The sequence below is a fragment of the Camelus ferus genome, chromosome 19 (genome assembly GCF_009834535.1).
Source record: "Camelus ferus isolate YT-003-E chromosome 19, BCGSAC_Cfer_1.0, whole genome shotgun sequence".
Taxonomy (NCBI): domain Eukaryota; kingdom Metazoa; phylum Chordata; class Mammalia; order Artiodactyla; family Camelidae; genus Camelus; species Camelus ferus.
This window is the reverse complement of record NC_045714.1, coordinates 14,070,667-14,082,961: the sequence shown is the minus strand read 5'-3', so window position 1 is coordinate 14,082,961 and position 12,295 is coordinate 14,070,667. Positions and strand designations below refer to the sequence as shown.

General features: G+C 54.6%; 1 protein-coding gene across 7 annotated transcripts in view; it reads right to left on the bottom strand.

Moving 5' to 3' along the window:
• Positions 1-11,906, bottom strand: part of OSBPL2 (oxysterol binding protein like 2) — a 41,896-nt gene extending 29,990 nt beyond the window's left edge. For 3 of the 7 annotated variants that reach the window (XM_032461521.1, XM_032461522.1, XM_032461517.1), the window contains exons 1-3: positions 11,791-11,897; positions 6,901-7,013; positions 6,412-6,505 (exon numbers count right to left, since the gene is read on the bottom strand). The gene's annotated coding sequence lies outside the window, so the exon portion shown is untranslated. Of the gene's footprint in view, positions 1-6,063; positions 6,233-6,411; positions 6,506-6,900; positions 7,014-11,790 lie in introns of those variants that run through there. The other 4 variants (XM_032461523.1, XM_032461518.1, XM_032461519.1 and 1 more) reach the window with 3 other exon arrangements.
• Positions 11,907-12,295: the final 389 nt, after the last annotated feature.

The following is a 12,295-nucleotide window of genomic DNA, read 5'->3' as shown; positions in this document are numbered from 1 at the left end:
GCAGGGAGTGCTCCCTCCCAGCCTCCTCGGGAGACACCAGCCCAGGACACCCACCCCCCCCATCGCTTCCAGTTCCACACAAGGTGCCTGCCCGCCCCGCCCAGAGCCCCATCCTGCGCCCTTCAAGATGCCCACTCCGACTGCTGTCCCATACTTCCAGGACCCAGCTCAAAACACCAAACGTCCCAGCAGCACCTACACGAGTGTTTGCACTCAATTCTGACAAACCCATCTTTACGTTTTCTGGGAAAAACAGGCCTACTAACTTAGGAGTAAGGACTGGCTAAGGGACCGGGGCTTCATCTCCAGGGCCAACTCACTCGAGAGTCGAATTGCACGTTATTTCCCTTTTTATAAAAAATGGGCACGGCGACCTAGACGGGGTCTTCACCACGTACAGAATATGGAAATTTGGAAATTCTGAAACCACTTTTGCAGTTAAATATCAACTCTGAATATAAATTGCTCAAAATAACATAAATTCTATTTAGTAATTTAAATATACATTAACAAGCGTCAACCAGACAGAAGTAAAGAAACGGAAGACTCGAGCAATGCAATCAACAAGCAGTCTGACAGACGCACACGGAGCATACTGCCCCACGACAGGGCACGCTTCCTTCAAGCGCACATGGGACCTTCTCCAGGACAGACCCCGTGCCAGGCCACAGATTATACCTCAAGACATCTGAAGAGCCAGACGTCACACAAAGCATATTCTCTGACCATAAAGGAGTGAGTCAGAGATCAATAAAAGAAGGAAAACTGGAAAACTCACAAAGTTGTGGGAAGTAAATAACACACTCTTCAACAACCAACAGAGCAAAGAAAAGAATTACAAGGGAAATCAGGAAACCCTTAGAAACAGATGACAATAAAAACACACCACACCAAAATGCATGGGATGCAGTGACAGCAGTGCCAAGGGGAAAATTTACAGCTACCAGTGCTTACATTAAAAAATAAGACAGATCTCACTCAACAACCTGACCCTACAACTGAAGGAAGCGGGGAAGAAGAACAAACACCAAAGCCAGCAGAAGGAAGGCAGGCACACGGATAGAAAAGCAGAGAAGATCAATGAACCCGAAAGTTGGTTCTCTGCAAAGACCAGCAGCAGGCAAATGGACGAAGAAAAAAAATAGAATGTTCAGAAAGTTAAAGTTATAAATGCAAGTGGGGACATTACTACTGATTCAGCTGAAATAAAAAGGATTGTAAGTACAACCCCCAAAGCTGAATAACCTAGATGACATGGACAAACTCCAGAGACATGAAAGCTGCTAGACTAAGCCCCAGAGAAACAGAATTCTATCCGAACAGCCCAATCAGTAATCAGATCTCACAACAAAGAGAAGTCCTGGACCCAGTGGCTTCGCGGGTGAATTCTACCAATCACGGACAAACACACACCAGTTCTCCTCAAACTTTTCCAGAAAATCAAAGAACAGTAAACAAACACTCCCTCACTTATTCAATGGGGCCACTGTAGTCCTGACACCAAGGCCAGACGCCGACATTACAAGAAAAGGAAACTACAAACCAGCCCCCCTCACGGACACAGGTGCAGAAAGTCCTCAACAAAACACTAGCAAACTAAACACACTGAACACACTCAGCAGCGCACTACAAGGATTCACACGCCATGGCCAGATGGGGTTTACTGCTGGAACGCAAAGATGACTCAACGTATGAAACCCAGTTGGCACAACAGATCAAAACCACAGGGTCGTTTCAGTAGATGCGGAAAAGTCATTTGACAAAATTCAACGCCTTTTCGTGATAGAAACATTTGACAAATTAGTAGTAGAAGGACCACTACAACATAACAAAAGCCACAGACGAAAAACCAGCAGCAAAGCTTTTCCTCTAAAATGAGGAACAAGGCGAGGATGCCCGCTTTCTTCAGTTCTATGCATTGTAGCACTGCAAGTTCCAGCCTGAACGACTCGGCAAGAAAAAGACATAAGAGTCACCTAATTCGGAAAGAAAGAAGTAAACCTGTGTTTGCAGATGATAAGATCTTACGTAGAGAAAACCTTAAAGATTCCACCAAAAAAAGAGAAAACAACATTAGAATAAACAAACTCAGCAAGGCAGCAGGACTCAAACATGAGACGCAGAAAGTAGCCGCGTTTCCATGCACTAACAACGAGCGACCTGAAGAGGGGATTCCAAACAATTCCACTCACAACAACATCTAAAAGAATAAAATACTTAGGGATTAACCGAGGTGGTGAAAGACTGAAAACCGTAAGACGTTACTGAAAGAAACCAAAGAAGACATAAGCAAATGGAAACACACCCCAGGTCCCTGGGTTGGAAGACTGAATATGAAGATGTCAGTACTGCTCTAAGCAATCTACAGATTCAACACAATCCCCATCAAAGCCCCAAAGATGCTTTTTGCATAGACAGAAAAACCCATTCTAAAATTCACATGGACTCTCAATGGCCCTGGAAGGGGCAAAACAATCTTGAAAAAAGGAGAACAAGGCCAGAAGACTCCCACTCCCTGATTTCAAAACTTACCACAAAACTACAGCAATCAGAGAGTGCGGCGCAGGCACACAGACAGACAGGCAGCCCAGAGAGCCCAGAAGTCAGCTCCCACATGTAAGGGCAAGTGACTTTTCAGAAGGGTGCCAAGGCCATTCAAGAAGGAAAGGACTGTCTTTTCAACAAGTGGGTCTGGGAAACTGGATATCCGGGTGCAAAAGAAAGAAGCTGGGTCCTATCTGACACCACATATAAAAACTAACTCAGAATGGATCAAGGACCTAAATGTAAGACTTAAGACTATATAACTCTTAGAAGAAAACACAGGGCAAGCGTTCACAACTCTGGACTTGGCAGTGGTTTATCGGATAAGACACTAAAAGCAGAGGTAATTAAAGAAAAGTTAGAAAAATCGAGCTTCATGAAAATTTTCAAAATTTGTGCCTCAGACACTATCCACAGAGTACAAAGGCAACCTCAGAATGGGAGAAAATATTTGAAAATCATACATTACATACATACAAGATTAATATTCTGAATATATAGAGAACTCCAAAAACTCAATTATTAAAAAAAAAACCAACCTGATTCAAAAATGGGCAAAAGACTTGAACAAACATTTCAGCAGAGAAGATAAACCAATGGCCAATAAGCACATGAAAAGATGCTCAACTCACTAATCACCAGGGAGCTGCAGATCAAAACTATCATGAGAGACCACCTCACACCCAATCAGGATGGCTACTATCAAGAAAACAGAAAATAAGAAGTTTGGGTTAGGATGTAGAGAAACAGGAACCCTTGGGCATCTCTGGTAAGAACGTAAAACGGTACAGCTGCTGTGGCAAATGGTATGGCAGATCATCAAAAAATTAAAAATAGAATTACCATATGATCCAGCAATTCCACTTCTGGGTAGCTACCCAAAAGAACCAAAAGCAAGGTCTCGAAGAGATATTTATATACCCATGTTCATGGCAGCATTGTTCACAAGAGCTTAAACTTGGAAGCAACCCAAGTGTCCATCCGTAGAAAAACACATAAGCAAAATGTGATCCAGACATACAGTAAAATGTTATCCAGCCTTAAAACAGAAGGAGATCCTATTACACGCACAGATGAACCTTGAGGACATCATGATCAATGAAACAAGCCAGATACAAAAAGACAAATACTGTGCGACTCCACTTACATTCAGTCCCTGGAGAAGCCACATTCGCAGACACCGAGAGCAGACGGTGGCTCGGGGCGGAAGGAGGGGACTCGGGCACTCGGTGTTTCACGGCAAAGGCTTCCGCTTCCCCAGGTGCAAGGGGCTAAGGGGCGGACAAGCGTGTAGACACCACTGAACCGCGCGCTTAAAACGGTCAAGACGGCAAACTTCACGTTACGTGTATTTTACCACAATTTTTGAAATTAGAAAAAATTACATCAGCAAGTAGGACAAATAAGAAACAGACAGCTGTGCACAGAGCTCAGCGTGCTGGTGCCAAACTTGCCATCACTGGCCGGAGAGGACAAGCTCCCCCGGCCCCAAACCTACACGACACCCCAGCCTCAGCGGTGCTTCGCCTCCTGCCAGGTGAAGGAAAGCAGCTTCAACGTTCCAGCTCGCTCCCACCAGCCAGGGCAAGGAGGCCGAGGGAGACCGGGACCGCAGAGCTACAAGGGCAGCTGCCCGGGGGGAGGCGGGTTGGGAAACTGAGGGAGGGGGTGGGGAAGAACCGGCCAGGAACCCGCAGAGAGAAGACGCCACGAGGCCTGGTCCCGCCCCCTCCCCAGGGAGCAGGCGCCCCACGGGCACTGCAGGTGAGACCTGCTGAGGGCCTCGGCCCAGAGGCAGGCGACACTGTCCGGACACCTTCTCAAGCCACCGGACGCATGAAACTGGGTTTCTGTCGGACACAAGTCAGAAACAGAAGCCACCACACTCCCCCAACCCCCTGCACCCCTCAACAGCACAGTCCATCGGTCCATCCGCCAGGCTCTCACTGCCCCGCAGCTCTTAAGGTCAAGGCCAAACCCTTCCCAGAAACAGACAAGCGCGCACACAGGACGGCAGCACAGCAGCGGTGGGCACAAGGCCAGCCGGCGACGGAACAAGCCAAGGCACCGCCACACCCCCACAGGGCTCTCCTTCCCTGGGAGCAGCCTGGCAGGGTCCAATCTGGCCTCATCCCCTGAGGGGCCTGTCAGACCCCAGAAAGACGGGACAGAGATGCTTAAACGTCACTGGAGCACACAGCTGTTCCCTGCAGTGCCCACCAAGAACGTGGAATCACGTCACTTGTGAGTGTGAAAACCACTGGTATCAGGAGGAATTGAAGAACCGAGGGATGGGACGGGCACATTAAATGGGGAAAGTGAAACCGAGGCGGCTGGGTGATGGGACTACACCCTGGGGCAAAGCCGGCGGGAGAGAAGGGCGGACAGGGCTCCCCAAGGAAGGCGGGAGGCCCGGGCCCACCAGTCCTGGGGCCCCCTGGAGGCCGCACCCCACTCCGCACCGCAGTGCCACCATGGATGGACGGCGCTTCCTGGCCACAATGTCTTTGTGGTCACCGATTTTTCAGTGTTTTTGTCTTGAGACCCCTGCTTAGCCAAGGGAGCCCACCTGCCACCTAGAGGCCTCAAGAGCCTTATCTTACTCGGGGAAAGAGCCCAGCTTCTTTCTTTTGTTTTTTTTTAAAAAAAAAAAGTTGAGTCTGTTTCCAAAGTCAGATTTTAGAGTCGCACTGCAGAACCCCGAGCCGCGCTGGAAACGCTCTAACCTGCAGAGGCCCCAGGCCACAGGTGGCTCGGAGCACTCGCAGCGCGGCTGGCGCTACAGTGCTGACTGGCTGAATTCCTCCACTTACGCGGACCAGGTGGTGGGTGGCGTCCATCCCAGACAGGGTGCTCTAGGGCCCCACTGGGCGGGGCCACCCGAGGGGCTCTAGGAAGCTCCAGGGGCCCCCCAAACGGAGGGAGGCAGCCACAGACAGAGCAGGCAGGGCCGGCCTTCCACAGACCAACCGCGGGCCCAAGCACACGTCAGGCCAAACCCACTCACTATTCTTATTTCTAAAACCACCTGGTTCTCTTGACTTGCACTCACTGAAACATGCTTCTTGCTAACTGCTGAGGAAAGGTCCGGCCTTCATATTCCTGTAACTGTAAAAGCCTAGTGGGCGAATCAAATGAACACCCCCAACTCTATCCACAGCAAAGCCTTCTAAATGCCTTCTAAGTGACTGCCCCTGCAGGGCAGTCATTCACATGCGTGTCCCGGTGACCAGGGGGTGGGGGGCGAGAGTGGCCTTTGGGACACTGGTTCCTTAGACTCGAGAGAAATCTGGTCCCGTCCAGTCGCGCCTGAGGCCCCATCAGAGCCGCTCTGAGGGCAGAACAGGCAGGTGTGTGTTTTCTGTCTATGCAGCTTTACCGGGCTCGGCTGTCTGCAAGGCTGCCCGACGCCGCAGGGACCTGAAAGGGTCCTCACTGAGGGCTGCGTGTCGGCGTGGGCCCCCAGGAGGCCCAGCCTGAGAAGCCCCCTGTCCCATCCTCACCAGCGAGCAGGCTTACCTGTCAGCGTGCGAACTGGCCGGTTTGGCTTGGGGTTCAGGCGAGAAACTGAAAGTTTCCAGACTTGAGGTAGGTAAATGAACCTCTCCTGCTATGTAAACAGCCACACTAATCGCCCGCTGTTTACCATTCCCCACCCCAACAGGGCGGCCCAGAAGGGCAGGCACAGGGCAAACCAGCCCGGCCACGGGAGTGGCCGCTGGAGCCACACTTCCTTCTGGGGCTCAGCAAGCAGGAGCCTAGAGCCCCTGTCCCTGTCCCCGACCCCATCCACAACATGGTCCCTCGAGTCCCGTGCCTCCCCTGGACCACAATGCCCACTACGCAACGGTGAGACCCAAGACACACCCCGCGCCGGGAGGAGTTCTGGAATCCAGTGTAGGGCCGAGGCGAACGGATGCTCTTCTGGGCAAACACGTTTGTTTGCATCACTCTCCTCTTTCTGTAACAGGGAGTAAAGTGGAGCAGTTTAAATGCAGTCCGAGGGTGGGGGGAGAAAGTTCTAGATCGGGAGGGTGGGCTCCGTCTACACTCCACAGGGCTGTGTTCCCAAAAAACCACAGAGCGGCAGCCATGCCGGAGAAATCAGACATCCATGGGCCCCTCCCTGCGGCGTGTCCATCTCTGACAAGTGGGACCAAGGGCTGGGACGGTGTGGCAGCTGGAGAACCCAGGCGGCCCCGCCGATGACGGCACATGCATGGAGGGGCAGGATGCTTCAGATGCCGTCTCCACCGCGCCGCGTCCAGGCTGATGTCCTCGCCCCTTCTCCTGCTTGCCTCCTCCCCACCGCCTCTTGCCCAAGTGCCACCTGCCCAGGCTCCTAACCGGTTTTACCTGCTGACAAATTCATCATGCCGGCGTCACTCCCAGCCACACTTCCTGAGCACTAAGGAGTGTGGGTGCTTAAACCGAGGTCAGGGAAATCCACACATTTCTACACCGTAACCCTAAAAAGGAGAAAATTGCAAAACTCTATTGCTGTTCATTTTTGTCCCCAGGAAGATGACTCAGACTCTTCGTTCAGTTCTCTACCAGGGGTCCTTGATCCAAAATAGGTTACAACCCGCAGTGGGTCCCAAGCTCCGGCAAGCACACCAGCCACATGGGACTCATGGGAGTGCACTGCACACCGCCCGGGGCCCCCGGGAGCCTGGGTCCAGGAGACCTGGGGCCAGGCCTCAAACCCACACTTTCTACAAAGTTCCACAGGTACTTCTGGTGAGAAGCCAGGTTCAAACACCCTAACACCCAGAGACACCTCAGTGTTCAGCCCAAAGCGCACCAGCTCAGACACAGACTCTAAGGCCGTGCCGGGAGCTGCATGGGCCCGGGAGCCCCCCGACCTCCTCCCTCCCGGCGACCTGCCCGCTCCCGCCTGTGCTGGGACGTCCCCGCGGTCAGGGTCTCTCGGGAACAGGGACACTTGGTGCCTGACCTGTCCGCGTCAGGACAAGACGGCTCTGGTTCTACCCCTCCTCCACGGTGCCTAATAAGGTGGCCCCGGGTCACGTCTGCCACGACTGGGTTCTTCGCAGTGCTCCTTCCCACTCTCCCAAGTTCCCAGGTGGGCCATCAAATCATATGCTTGCCCTGGTCTTAGGACAACAGTGGAAGTCACTGCCCAGCCAGGCACGAGGGCACTGGCACCAGGTCACAGCTGCTCTTTTCTCACGGTCCGCCTCTCCCTCTTTCAGGGAAACACAGCTCCGCCCCCACGGCCGCCACTGTCCTGTGCAGAATCCGGGCTCAGCATGACTTCCCGAAAGACTCTCCCCACGCCGGGCCCCCCAGGCTCCCCGCACCAGCCCGGAACAAGCGCTCCTCTGGGCCCTGTGGGACCAGGGACCAGCCCAGAGGTCAGACGGGCCTGTCCGAGCCAGAGCCATGCAGACCACCGCCACTGCTGAGGTGACCCCAGCACCCGGGGGTGCGGGGAGGCCCAGGGCTGACGTCCAGGAGAGCGCACCGGCCCGCAGCCCTCAGCCGCGTGCGGCCCCCCACCCGGCCCCTGGCTCGGGGCCCCCGGCCAGCACTGACACTGGAGTTTGTGTCTCAGATAAATCCTGCAAGTGTCCCCGCCGAAGAAGAGAGAAAGCAGAGAGAGAGATGCACAAACACGAGGCAGCGTCCCCAGGCCTCCGTGCTGCCCAACCATGGGCCCCGCTCGCGCCGCAGGCTAGACGGCGCTTCTACCCGCAGGAGATTCCGTGGAAAGACGGGGATGCTTCGAAATTCTGCCAAGTGACCCTGAGCTCTTCTCTGAATTTGGAAAGAAAAGGAAATAAGCACCACAAAGCTCATGGACACGTCGGAGTGACCATCTCATCACAGGCGCGCGACAGAAGCTGCAGGGCCGGGCCGACGTCCACACGACGCTTCCAACCAGCGGCGACCGGGCAGCGACACCGACGCCTGGGCTTTGTCAGCAAAAACACTTAGACGGGGTCAACGTGCAGCACAGACACGAATTAATCACTGTGCGTGGAACCTGCATTTAGGGTGCCAAGCCAGAGCTAAAATGCCAACAATCCTCAGAGTTTAAGTATTTGTAAATAATCCGTCACGTTCAAATGCTAACTTCCCTTCAGTCTCAATAAATCACCCTTAAAGTGCACCGAGCTCCAGCACTAAACCCCGCCCCGCCGTCGGCCTGTAGTCCTAAACCCTCAGCTGAGGCCCAGCGGGTCCCCTCTGGGCCAAGGGTCTTTTTATAAACACAAGCTCCCTTGAGGAGTCATAACTTAACAGTGTTACTGCAGCTCATTTCTAGAGAACTGCGACCCACCTACCAAAGACTCCCTTGGCTGCTCTTCGACACCACGTGCGTCTGCGACATGGTCAGGTGGGGTCAATTTCAGTGCTCTCAGGTCAGGTCTGATGGTGTCCTGAGCACCTATTACAGTACCGCACGCTCTCCACTACCTTTTCACATATATTCCTCATCATAACTCATTTTACAGGCCAAGACCCTGGAGGCAGGAGCAGACAAGTAACTTTCCTCCCATCAAAGGTAGAGAGACCGGGGCCAGAACCCGAGAGCCCCAGGCCACCTCCAGAAAGATCCGTAAACTCCCCAGTGGGACACACGGGTCTCCTCAGGACCCTCACTGCTGCTTTCGCTCAAAGACGCAAGCCCTGCCCGCCTCACATCCGCCTCAGCCAAATTCCTAGGCAAGGAGGGGGCCTTGGCTTTTCACAGGAGTACCAAAGAAATCAATCATTTGCAACAGACAGCTAACTCCCTGTCTGAAGGCAGTGTAAGAGTACATAAAATGTTTCAAAAACTTCCTCACCAAAAAAAGAAATGTCACTTTTGTAATTAGCTGAATGTAACAAGATTTTAAAGGTCCAGCCAATTGTAAGGACATATCCAAGACTTATTTGCTAGCATTTCCTGAAGGGCGTGAATAAGAGGCCCCAGCACGAAGGCCAGACGGCACTTAAATATTGAAATAACACTGCTCATCAAAACGTTAACCAAGAGCCTGACCACTCGGGATGCACTTGGGAGGAGAAGGGGATGCCCTAAGCGCACACTTGACGGCTGTAAGCTTTACTGCATTAAGTTCGCTCAGAACTGGTTTCAGAACTACAACCTCACGTTTTAAACTGCGCAGCTGTCCATCCGTCATCACCCCTGCTCCACCAGCTCACCCGTCTCACACAATGAGCATCAAGGACTTCACTAAGAACCAAGGAAAGGAACCGGCAGCAGGTGAGGTATTTTGGCAAAATCTCAGCCAGATGGAGAATTACTCCTTTATTTTAGCAGAAATAAACTGGTTTTATAAACATTCACACTCACAAAAAATGAAACTCTATCAGTTATATGTACTGCAAGAAACAAAGTTCTGACACACAGCAGTGCAGCACAATTAAATGTTCTAACGAAAACTGAGAATCTTGGTTTTAAAGGGCCGTAGAGAGAGGCATGCAAGAGTGTGAACTCTGGAGCCAGACTGCCTGGGTTCAAATCCCTGCACCGTAACTTACTACCGTGTGATTTAGAGTCAGTCAGTTAACCTCTCTCTCCTGAGCTTCCGCATGAATAGACTAGACGTAACTAAGGACCAGCCTCGTAGGTTGTCGTGAAAGCCACGTGCACTAAGTGAGTGTGATGTGCTTGCAGCAGTCCTGGAATAACCTGTTACTCACTGTCATCACCTTGGACAAGCGCTGTTATTAACAGAAGGCCAGGTGAGGCAGGTAGGAGAGGTAAACTCTAAGGAGACGAGTCATCCATGTGCTGAGGGTCATGTTTTACACGAGAACACGGGGCACTGTGCCGGGCAAGGAGGAAGTGTAGCCCATAAGTTCCTGTCCTCGTGGGGGTGGGGGGAAGGGAACAACTGGACACCACAATTTGGAACTGTGGCGCAATCTGGAGCACCACCAGGGACAGCTGGAGATAATCCTTTCAATTGCCCCTCTCATCAGCCCTGCCAGGTAAACAGGACGTGTCGCAGGGGAAGGAACTGAGGCCAGAAGAGATGGGATAACACTGCTCAGCGCACAAACTCATTAAGGGCCTTTGCTCTGCCACCAGGGCAAGGGGCAACCGGGGGGGGGGGGGTCCCAGGACGCCTCTGCTCCCTAGCTGTGTCCTCTCAACACCTCCAGTGGATGGAGAGGTTCTGCAGCTCACAGCCAGGCTGGCAGCGGACATTCCAAAAACGTCTGTCAAACTGAACTGAATAAGACCCCTTCTCCAGATGTGCACAGGCAGCCCGAGAGAAGGGACTAACGCAAAAGCTGCTGGCTGCCAGTCCAGGGCTTGTCCTAGACTGACCTGTCAGGATAAAAGCCCCAAGGACAGGAGCACAGCTTCCTGGGAGCTGGGAGGTGACCCTCACACTCAGGAGTGCCAGGAACATCCTAACACCCCGCTGGCTTCTTGTCCCAGAAAAACCCTGGGGAAGACTGATTTGTGATTACCCAACAGTCTTGGTCTGGGCTTGCAAAGTCTCAAGACTCATCTGCTGATTACTGAAATGTAACTGCGGAGAAAGAAGGAACCTTCTAAAAAATCAATTTATCTAATTCATCTAACGTGTTAAGTAAGGAGCTCTGGACGGTATGGATAGTCTGCTAAGGGGGACAAATTAAAAACAAAACGAAGAGCAGGGGAAGGGGTGGACACATGCGCAAAGCCCTGCAGGGCCCAGACAAACCCACAGGTGGTCGCCGGGGCGGGAGGGGACCCTGCCTTACTGGCTGAGCGCGGACACGCGGGAGAAGCCGGGGGTCGCAGCGCCCCTGCCCGGCGCGCCCCCTCACTCATCCCTGGCCGCAAAGGCGGGCTGGCAGGCGCCGGGCCCCATTGCTCCCAGCCCGACTTCCGGGTGCGGCGGCGGCCAGGCGGGCCCCGGGTCCGCAGTTGCCCGGCGACGCGGGGTCTGGGCGGCCGCCGGGGGACCCAGGCCCGCCGCACCCGCCGCCGGCCGCCCCGCCGCCCCGCCGCCCCGCCGCCCCGCCGCCCGCCGCCCGCCGCCAACTTTTCTCCCAAGTTTCCTCGGGGCCGGGCCGCGGCCGGCGGGCGGGAGGGCGGCGGGAGGCCGGGCGGGCCGGGCCGGGGCCGGGGCCTGGCCGGCGGGCGGGGGGCACGGGTCTCCGGCTCCCCCCGGCCCGGCCCGCCTTACCGCCGCCCGCGGCCCAGGCCCGCCCGCCCGATGCCGGGCTCGGTCCCGGGAGATGCGGGGTCGGAGTCCCGGCCGGGTCACTCACCTGGACCGCGGTCCCTCCCGCGCCGGCAGAGCCCCGCTGCCCGCCCCGCCCCCGCCCCGCAGGCCCGCGACCCACTGACACCGAGGCGGAAGTGCGGCCGGCCGCCCTGCAGACTGACAGCCCGCGCCTGCCACTCGCTGAGCCCGGCGCCGCTGCGTCGGCCGCCTCCCGTCCAATCAGCGCCCGGCCCGAGAGCCGCGCCGAGAGGCAGGACTATGCTAATCAGTCTCTAGAGCGGCACCTCCCTCCGCCCCCCGGGGATCCCGCCCACGCGGAGGAGTGACGACCCGAGCGACCAATCCAGGAATGAGTGGGAGGGGTTATGCAGATATTGACCCGAAAGAGGCGGGCCGGAGGGAGGAAGGGGCGTGGCTGGGCGAGCGGAGTTTACAAACAGTGAGTCAGGTGGCTCCAGCGCTGGCGCTGAGGCTCCGCCGGCAGGGGCCTCTGTGCCCGCGACTCCCAGCCCCAGAGGACGGGTGGAGGCTTGAGTCACCCAGAGCTG